A 10419-nucleotide genomic window follows, 5' to 3' on the forward strand; every position below is an offset into this window, starting at 1 on the left:
TGCCCAGTTTCAAGTCCCTCTGCCACACCCCCTCTGCCCAGCAGTCTGGGGCATCTCCTGGGGCCCCAGGGGAGTCTCTCTCTGGGGTGTCCCTTGAAACATACATTTCAGTCTGATTGGCTTCTACCCTGAAATTGTGTCGTTGCCCTAAACTGAGGCTCTGCCTTAGAGATTTTATCCTAGCCCTACGGAACCCAGAGAAATCCTTAGGGATCGACTAGCACCTCAACCTCCTCATTTACGGAAAACGTTCAGCTCCCCAGTTGAGTTTCTTCTGTCGTCTTGGGTGTCTCCGTTACCATCAAACATTTACGGAGTGGTTTTTCTGTAGAATCTGCTTTGTTAGATCCTGGAGATAAGCAGGTCAGGCAGATCAGGCAGATCAAAGACTTACTTCCTGTCCCTGAAGAAGTTGCCATTGAATTAAAAAACATTTTCTAGGTTTACCGGGAAAGCATCACAACCTCTCTTGGGGCTCCCATGTAATGATTTCCGTTCTGACTGCTTAGATGTAATTCTGAAGTCTAACTAGGATTTCTTGATTTCTTAAGTTTAAATCTTCTTCTTCTCCTTCTTCTTTTAGATTTTATTTATTTATTTGAGAGAGAGAGAGAGAGAGCAAGAGCTTGGACAGGGCAGAGAGGGAGACAAGCAGACACCCCGCTGAGCAGGGAGCCCGATGTGGGGACTCAATCCCAGGACCCCAAATCATGTTCTGAGCTGAAGGCAGACACTTAACTGACTGAGCCACCCAGGCGTCCCTAAATCTTTTTGAGCATAAACCGTTAAAGCGTATGCCATACATGCTATTTTTGTTTGTGAAATTCTCCTTCCTTCTTGTCTCCTGGCAACAAGATCTGCCTCTCTCTCTCTCTCTCTCTCTTTCTCTTTTAAGTAAGCTCTACGCCCAGTGTGGGGCTTGAACAGACAACGGGGAGATCAAGAGTCGCATGCTCTACTCCCTGAGCCAGCCGGGCACCCCTGACCTGCCCGCCTGCTGCAGAACTATTCCTGTCTCACTCCAAACAGAGTTCTAGGGGACCTGCCAGTCTCACCACTGGCGCAGCCCCCCTCTTCCTCCTCCACCCTGGGAAGGGCACCCGGTCTAGGCTGGACAAATGCCTCCTCTTGGTGCCCACTGTGTCTCTCCTTCCAGCCCTTTCTATCCACACACCAGCCACCCTCGGGCCCCACTCTGCGTCCAGGTCTCTGACACTTTAGTTTACAATTAATCCACAGTTTGGGTTTTCAACCCCACAATACTCTGAATTTAAATTTCTGACCAATCCTTTGGAAGCACTAAATAACATCTAACTTGACTGAGCCCTTCCTGAACGCCAGGCCCTGTCCAACCAACTTGGGCACAATTTCTTGTCCCAATCTCAGCACTCCTGGGAGGTAGGCGTTGAGGAAGAGAGCGCTCAACTTGAGCGAGTTACCAGGTCTGACAGGTCGGAAGGGGCGCTCTCAGCGTCTGAGTCCAGGGCCTGTGCCAGAAACACACCCCGGGCTCTCAGGGGACTCCGGTTCCCCATCAGAGGTGCCCCCTGATCCCCATACTGCTGACTTCACATGGGGCTTTAACCTCGCCACTACTCTCCTCCCTGGGATGCTCCATGTCCCACGTCTCCTGGGGTGCCCACCCCCCAGCTGGGGCTCTCACCTCCTTGTGAATAAGACCACAGGGACCACTCTCGACCTGTCTTAACTTCTGGGTATTCCCTGAGAGACCGCCCACACGGACGGACGATGGCCTGACCACATAGGACCAGAGAACTCTACCCCACAAGCTGCAAAGCCAGTCCAGGAAGCCAAAGTTCAACCCCTGCAGCCATCGGCCCGGAAGGGTCAGCGCTTCATCCCTGTCAGCGTCTCTAACTTTGGGTCCCACCTCCACTTTCGGACCAGTCAGAGAAAGCCAGCCGCGCGTCTGTAACTGATCGCGCAGGAGGCCGCTGCGTTCCGGGCCAGCAGCGTCCACACAGAGCGTGTCGGCCGTCTTCCTTTCTGCGTGAGGAAGCTTCCCCACTCCTCTGCGGCCTGCGGGTGTCTGCCAAGCGCGGGGGGCTGGCTGGCTCCGTGCGCGTAGTAGGCTCTGGATGAAGAGCCTTTGCCTTTTCCCGTTCGGGTGGCCTTTGGGCATTTCCACATCGTCTGGGTTTTACCCGCGTTCAGTCTTTCCCTTGGTGCCCCGCCCACCCCTGCCCTTGAGGAAACCCTCCCCCACGCTCACCGACCTGTCCCCCAGCCTCCGATCTGCCCGTTTTGACAGCAGTGACCCTAAGCATCAGCCTTTCCTTGCGGTGACTCGTCAGTTTCTTCGTCAGGCCCCTCCATCCGTGGCAGGTGAGACCTCCAATCCCTGCCTGACACCCGCGGGGGCTCCTTCTAGCCCCCTGCTGGGAAGCGGTTGTCATAGCGATGGAGGCGCGCGCAGGCGGGGCGAGCGGCTCCCCGCGGCGCAGGAGGGGCGGGCGGCGGCTAGGTGGCCCGGCGCGGCAACCCCCCACCTCCTCCCCTCCCCCCACCTCCTCCCCTCCCCCCACCTCCTCCCCTCCCCCCACCTCCTCCCCTCCCCCCACCTCCCGGAGCAAACGCGGAGCGGGAGTGGGGATTGTCGCTGTCGGTCACTCTCGGCTCCCTGTCTGGCACATCCCCCACATTGGCTCTCCGTCCCTGGCGTCACTTGGTTGTGCAGCCCGGACTGTGTTGCTTAGCAACGAAATAACAAACAAGGTAAATCGAACCTCCCTTGAATCTGCGTGAAAGCCTCGTTCGCGGGGACGCGTCGTCAGGGCTGCCGCGCCAAGGCGGGGGTGGGGCTAGACCTTTTTAAATACAGGATTAACACATAGAGTAAAAAGTGGGCAAAGCTTAAGTGTACATCTTGATAACTCGTGTCCAACACCCAGCACAGGCCGCAGAGGACTTCCAGGACTGCGCAGAACTCCCTCCTGCCCTTCCCGCTCAGCACCCGCCCCCCAGGGCCAGGAATGGGACTTCCATCACCGACAGTTTGCTCCGCTTTTGAACTTCAGATGGATGGGATGAGACAGGGTGGGCCATTGGACTCCGACTTGTTTCGCTCATGGTGGAGTCAGTGAGGATTCCCCATTGTGTGCAGCTGGAGGAGTGGGATTCCCTCTGTTCCCAGCAACAGAGCTGTTAGGGCTCTGAACTTCATCTGCCTCCTGGTTTCTCTGCCTCACCTTCGCCACTGGAGCTCCTGATGGATATCCATTCGAGCCCAACCGAAGCTCCCCAAGGGTCTTTACATATTGGCTCATCTCCGCAAGTGGCCTGGGCTGCCCTAGCCTCTGTTCCAAGGACTCCTGGCCTGTTTTTCCCCCATTGGTCGATGCGGCTAAGACCCTACATCCTTTTTTTTTTGGCGCCACCTGAATTAGGGTGTCACAGAGCCCAGGTGGCCAAGACAGCCGAAGGCACGAGCATCCTGTTCGCTCCAGACCATTGCATTCCTTTCCAGTTAGTTCAAGTTCTTCTAATTTTTAAACTGCTTATTTTGAAGTAAGTTTACAGAAAAGTTGCAACGATAGTACGGATTTTTCTCTACATTTCACCCACAATTCCCAAATGTTAATATTTTGCGCATTTGCTTTACCATTCTTTCTCTCCATGATGTAGGAAAGATGTTAGGGTTCAAAGCCGACAGCCAAGAAAGAATCCTTGAGGCGTCTTTGGTGCAAAAAGGTGATTTTATTAAAGCACAGGGACAGGACCCGTGGGCAGAAAGTGCTGCCCTGAGGTCATGAGGAGTGGCGCCTTATAGACTTTCAAATAGGGAAGAGGTTAGGGTAAGTCTCTCAGGAATTTTGGAAACAAGGTTTCCAGAACCTTGAGGGAGTTAGCTATCGGGTAAAGGTCATTTCTTGCCCTCGAATAAAACCTTAGTCACGAGACCCTTCAGATGTATATCGGTGGGTCATATGCTTGGGAGTTGATTGCCAACACATATCTTGGGGGGTTTAGATATAAAAGAATTTCTAAAGGAATTTTTATATGTTAAAGTAGACTCACAGGATCCTGGGGGTCGGGCTGGGGTTACCTTTTGCCCTTAGCAAAGTATTAACATTGAGGCAGTTGAGTCCCTAGAGGAATGTCACTCTGCCCGCTTCAAGGACTTGTCAGTAGGCTGTAGGGCGTAAGGAAATTTAAGTTTTTCTTCTGTCTTTGTTTCCCACATCATCCATATACGAATAATTTGTGTACATTAATTTTTCTAAACTGCCGGAGAAGATAATGTAGACATTGTGCCTCTTTGCCCCTAAATACTTCACTATATGTTTCTATTTTTTTAAAAGGACATTTTCATACATAACCATGGTACATTTATCAAAATGAGGAAAGCAGCCCCCGGATGGTTCAGTCAGTTAAGCCTTGACTCTTGATTTCAGCTCAGGTCATGAACTCAGGGTCGTGAGATTGAGCCCCATGTCCGGCTCCACACTTGGTAGGGGGGGTCTCCTTGGGATTCTCTCTCTTCTTCTGCCCCTTGCATGCCCGCACACACTCTCTTTCTAGGTTAAAAAAAAAAATCTTGGGACAGCTGGGTGGCTCAGTCGGTTAAGTGTCTGCCTTCGGCTGAGGTCATGATCCCGGGGTCCTGGGATCAAGTCCCACATTGGACTCCTCACTCAGTGGGGAAACAGCTTCTCCCTCTGCCCCCTCTTCCCGCTGTCTGTGTGCGTGCTCTCTCTCTCTCTCTGACAAATAAATAAATAAAACCTTTTAAAAAGTTTTTATAAACAAATAAATAAATAAAATCTTTTTTAAAAATGAGGAAATTAACATTGGCATACCCGTGTTATATAACTACAGACCTTATGAAAATTCTGCCAGTCAGCTACTGATGGGTGTGTTTGTGAAAGTCGCAGGATTTTTCAAATTATTTTTTATTATGGTAAAATACATATTGCATGAGATTTAGCATTTTAACCTTAACTGAAAAATATTCTCTATAATTCTTAAAGTTTTTATTTTCATTCCAGTTAGTTAACATACAGCATTATACTAGTTTCAGGTATACGATAAAGTGATTTGACACTTCCATACGTCACCCAGTGCTCATCACGACAAGTGCCCTCCTTCATCCCCATCGCCTATTTCCCCCACCTCCCCAACCCTTCCCCTCTGGTTACCATCGGTTTGTTCTCCATAGCTAAGAGTCTGTTTCTTGGTTTTCTTCTTTCTCTTTTTTTCCCCTTTGCTCATTTGTTTTGTTTCTTAAATTCCACATATGAGTGAAATCATGCCATATTTGTCTTTCTCTGACTGACTTATTTTTCCTAGCATTATGCCGTTATACTCACTAGCTCCATCCATGTGGTTACTAATGGCAGGATTTCACTCTTTTTTTATGGCTGAATTATATATATATATATATATATATATATATATATATATATTTCCACATCTTTAGCCATTCGTCAACTGATGGATGTCTGGGCTGCTTCCCTATCTTGGCTATTGTAAATAATGCTGCTGGAAACATAGGAGTGCATGTTTCCCTTTGAATTAGTGTTTTTGTATTCTTTGGGTAAATACCCAGTAGTCTGATGACTGGATGGTAAGGTAGTTCTATTTTTAACCTCCTTACTGTTTCCACAACGCCTGTGCCAGTTTGCATTCCCACCAACAGCGTACAGGTGTTCCTTTTCCTCCACCTCCTCGCCAACACCTGTTGTCCATTATAACGATTTTTAAGTATACAATCCGTGTGCATTAAATTCATTCACAGTGTTGTGCAGCCATTACCACTGTCTTCGTCCATGTGAGCTGCCGTGATAAAAATACGGTAGACCAGGTGGCCTACAAACACAGACATTTACTTCTCACAGGTCTAGAGGCTGCAAGTCCAAGATCAAGGTGCCGACAAGTCAGGTGCCTGGCGAGGGTGCTTCCTGGTTCGTAGATGGCGGTCTCTCATCGTGTCCTCCCATGGCAGAAGGAGCAAGGGAGCTCTCTGGGGTCTCTTTTACAAGAATACCAATCTCATTCGCAAAGGATCTGCCTCATGACCTACTCTCCTCTCAAAGGCTCTACCTCCAAACACCATCACATTGGGGATGACGTTTCACTCTATGAATTTGGGGGAGCTACAAACATTCAGTCTATAGGGAACACCATCGATATGCACACCATCTATCACATCATCTCAACCCTGTACTCACTGAATAGTAACCCCTCTCCCATCCCCTCAGCCCCTGGAAACCACCGTCTCTTCTATCTCTGCATCTGATGACTCTGAGTACTTCACAAAAGTGGAATCCCGCAATATTTGTCCTTTTTGACTGGGTTATTTCATTTGGCATAAGGTTAAGCTCCTCAAGGCTCATCCACGTTGTAGCCTGACGAATGTCCTTTGAAAGGAAAGGGGGGAAGGTACTGTTTTTCCCAGTCCAGGATCCAGCATCAAATCCACAGGGCAGCGAGGTGTCATGCCTCTTTAGTCCCTTCTAATAAGGAATGATTTCTTAATCTTTCTTTGTTGTTCATGACATGGGCATTTTTATAGGATGTAGGCCAGTTATTTTGTAGAAATACCTTTCAATCTGATTTGTTTGCTAGCCCCTCACAAACCGAGGTTATGAATTTTTGGCAGGAGCAGTACCAAAATGACAGGGACCCTCAGTGGTATTGTATTAGAGGCTCATGTTGTCCATTTTTTCCATTACCGGCGACACTAATTTTGATCCCTTGGCCAAGGGGGCTGCCAGGTTTCTCCACTGGAAAGTTGTTACTTTCCCTTTTATGGTTCAGATCCTGCGAGGAGAGAGTAAGACCGTATACAGATCCCATTTCTCACCCACTATTTCAGCATCCACTGATGATTCTCTCTGACACAATGCTCTGATGGCAAATGGTATTTCGACTTCCATCACAACAGCGTACAGGTGTTCTAGTTGATATTCCACCATAAGTTACTAGTTGATATTCCACCATAAGAAGAGCTTTCTCGGGCACCTGGGTGGCTCAATGGGTTGGGCTGCTGCCTTCAGCTCAGGTCATGATCTCAGGGTTCTGGGATCAAGTCCCGCATCGGGCTCTCTGCTTAGCAGGGAGCCTGCTTCCCTCTCTCTCTCCCTGCCTGCCTCTCTGCCTGCTTGTGATCTCTCTCTGTCAAATAAATAAAATCTTAAAAAAAAAAAAGAAGAAGAAGAGCTTTCTCTTCTCCCCAATTATTTTTTCATTTACATAATTACATCTGTCTTGTGGATTTTTACCTTATACTATGATTGGGATGGGTAAAATAAGAATGATCATAATTCAATACTATTGGTATTGTTGGTCCAATTATCCCAGATTTGTCAAAAGGGAGTTCCTCCAAGCGAACTTTCTTGGGTTCTTTGGCTAAGTTCCTATCATTCTTTGAGCACTTCCTCACTGTCTCGCAGAATAGTACGATCTGGTTTCATTTGTATCTTTCCTATCCGAGCCCTAAAATGAGCCATTTATCCAAAGAGCTCTGGTTTCTATGAGTGGAGAATGATATCGAGAAGCCCAGATCTGGGCATCGGGTGAGCTGGGAGACCCTCCTGGCTGGTGGAATGACGGAGGCATCTTCACCTGGACAGGCCAGCATGAGCTCCATGACACTTTCGTTCTTCCCAAGTGCCTTCACATACCAAGTCTTGTCCTCCATTGACTGCTAAATTATAGATACTAAAAATTATGATTTTATTCTGGGCGGTGGATCACAACTGATTTATTTTCTTTTTAAAAATGTATGTATTTATGCATTACTTTCCTGTGCTGCTATAATAAATTATCACCAATTTAGTAATTTAAAACAGAAGCGATTTATTGTCTTATACTCAGAGGTCAGAAGTGCGAGACCGGCTTCACTACTCCGTCCTGGAATCAGGGTGTTTGCAGGACTGAATTCTTTCTGGGGGCTCAAGGCAAAACTCTTTTCTTGCCTTTTTCCACCTTCTAGAAGCTGCCAGCATTCAGCAACTCACATCCCCTCCCCCATCTCCAAAGCTAGTGATTGCTTTGCTGGGACCTCGGTTTCTGCAGTTATAGCTCCTTATTTTGACCCTGCCCCCCCTTCTTATTTTGACCCTGCCCCCCCCTTCCCTGTGACCACACTGGGCCCACCCAGGTAATCCCTGATAATCTCCCACCTTCAGAGCCTCAACCTAATCACACATGCAAAGCCCCCCACTTTGTGCGGCGCCATATGTGCCATAGAGCATATTTACAGGTTCTAGGGATTAGGGGGCGGACATCTGGGGAGGGCCAGGACACCACGATAATGTATTTGATATCCTGTTAAATAACGAACATGAACTATGTTGGTAATAAGAGAAACAGTTATAAGAAAGAAGGCCCAGATGGACAGACGCCCTCTTGCTCCCCCCGGGACTCTTGCTGGCAGCGGCCACCCCTGCCTTTTGGCTGGAGGACAGCCGAGGTAGCGGCTTGTGACGAGGTGGTCTGAGCCAGCCTCAAAGTCAAAGCCCCAAGCGAATGGCTCCAGGCTGAGTAGGGGCTCTTCCTCTAGCCTCCAGCTCCCAGGGGCTCTCTGTCGCTGAGATTCCCCCAGCGGGCGCGCATTTTAGAGGGGACACCAGGAGGCGCGTCTACACCGCCACCACCCATCAGCTCCCCTCGGCTTCTTTCCTCCGCGCGGGGCCTGCTCAGCCCGGCCCACACAGCGCCCACCCGGCTGGGCAGGGGGCCCCCGTGTCCCTGGCGCGCCCTCGCCGCCCACACTAGCTCTTGGCTCCCCTGTCTGCTTTCTCCTGCGAACCCCCGAATCCCCACTGCGAGGACATTTGTATTTGCTTTTTCTCCCCTAATACAAACATTTCTGTTTTCCGACCCTCCCGCCTCCTGCTGTGCCTTTGATTCTGAACCGGGTCTCTCTCCGGGTCGGGACGGATTCCGCTGACTCGGCCCCCGGCACCGTACTCGCGCTCTCCTTCCCCTCCCCGCTCCGCCCCCCAACCCCCAATCTCTCGGGCGGCCCTTGGGAGGCATCGCACCTACCCAAGGACCCCAGCCCTCTCGGTCCCGGGCGGCGCCCGCAGCTCCTCCCCCACCCCCCTCCCCCACCCGCGGCCTGAGGTTGGCAGGAACCAGAAGGGACGTGATCCACGTGCCTGATGGCTGAGCGGCGGGTGGCCGCTACCCAAGCCCCCTGAAAACTCCCCTCCGCGCCCCGCCCCCCCCGCCGGGAGTTTGGTTAAGGTTGGGTCGGGGCCTCGGGGGAGGCTGGGTGCACCTGACGCGGAACAGGTCCCTTAGAGTCCGGTGTCACCCTTTTCCCAGAGCACAGCCCCTGGGGGCTGGGCAGGCGCGTCTATGCAGCCTCCGCCGGGGACCGTCCTGGCGCGCGTGCGCACCTGCAGGGGGGCCTCGCGGGCGGGTGCGGGGGGGGGGGCTTCCTCCTGCCCCTGCAGTAGCGGCTTCTCACCCACCCTCTGCCCGCTCTAACCGCCCACCCCACCCCACCCGAGGGGGGAAGAAAAGGGAGAGCGGAGGCTTGAAGAGAAGTTAACGGAGGCCAAGAGCCAGAAGATCTTTGGAAAGCGGTTTTTTCTTGCGCTTAGAACAGAGGTGACATACAGTATCCGGGCCTCCGAGGCCTAGCGTATCCCTGGGCAGGTTCCCGGGACAATTCTTTTCCTCTCCATTTGACCTCTTTATCGGAGGTGCAACTCCCGTGTACCAGTCGTCCCCTCCAGACGTGCAGGTCAGGCCTGATAGTCCCTGAGCTGAGCAGTCACCCCCGCGACCCGCTCCAGAACGTTTTCCTCTCGGTAATCAGAAACCTGCCCCCACCAGCCGCCACTCCGTGCCTCCTCACCCTCCAGCCGCTGGCAAACGCTAATCTATCCCTCCCTCCCTTCCTTTCTTCCTTCCTTCCCTTCTTCCTTCCTTCCTTCCTTCCTTTCTTACGATTTATTTGCCAGAGAGTGAGAGCGAGCACAAGCAGGGGGAGGGGCAGGCTGAGGGAGTATGCGGGGCTCGATCCCGAAACCCCGGGATCATGACCTGAACCGAAGGCAGATGCTTCACCGACTGAGCCACCCAGACGTCCCCAAACTCTAACCTTTCGATACATCTTCTATGGAAAGATTAGAGTCAAATAGATTTTACTCCTCTGGACATTCCCTATACATGACATCATGGGATCTGTGGTCTTTGTGTCTGGCATCTTCCACTTAGCGTAGTGTTTTCAAGGTTTATCCATATTGTAATACGTGCCAGCACTTTTATTCCTTCTTACAGGCGGATGATAGTCCTCTGGGTGGATGGAGCACAGTTTATCCCTCCATTCGTTAGCTGGTGGGCATTTGGGTTGTTTTTGAATAATGCTGTTATGAATAATGCTGCAGTGAACATTTTGGTCTCGATTTTGGTGTGGACATAGGTCTTCACTTCCTCGGC

Source organism: Martes martes, assembly GCF_963455335.1.
Source record: "Martes martes genome assembly, chromosome: 5".
NCBI lineage: Eukaryota > Metazoa > Chordata > Mammalia > Carnivora > Mustelidae > Martes > Martes martes.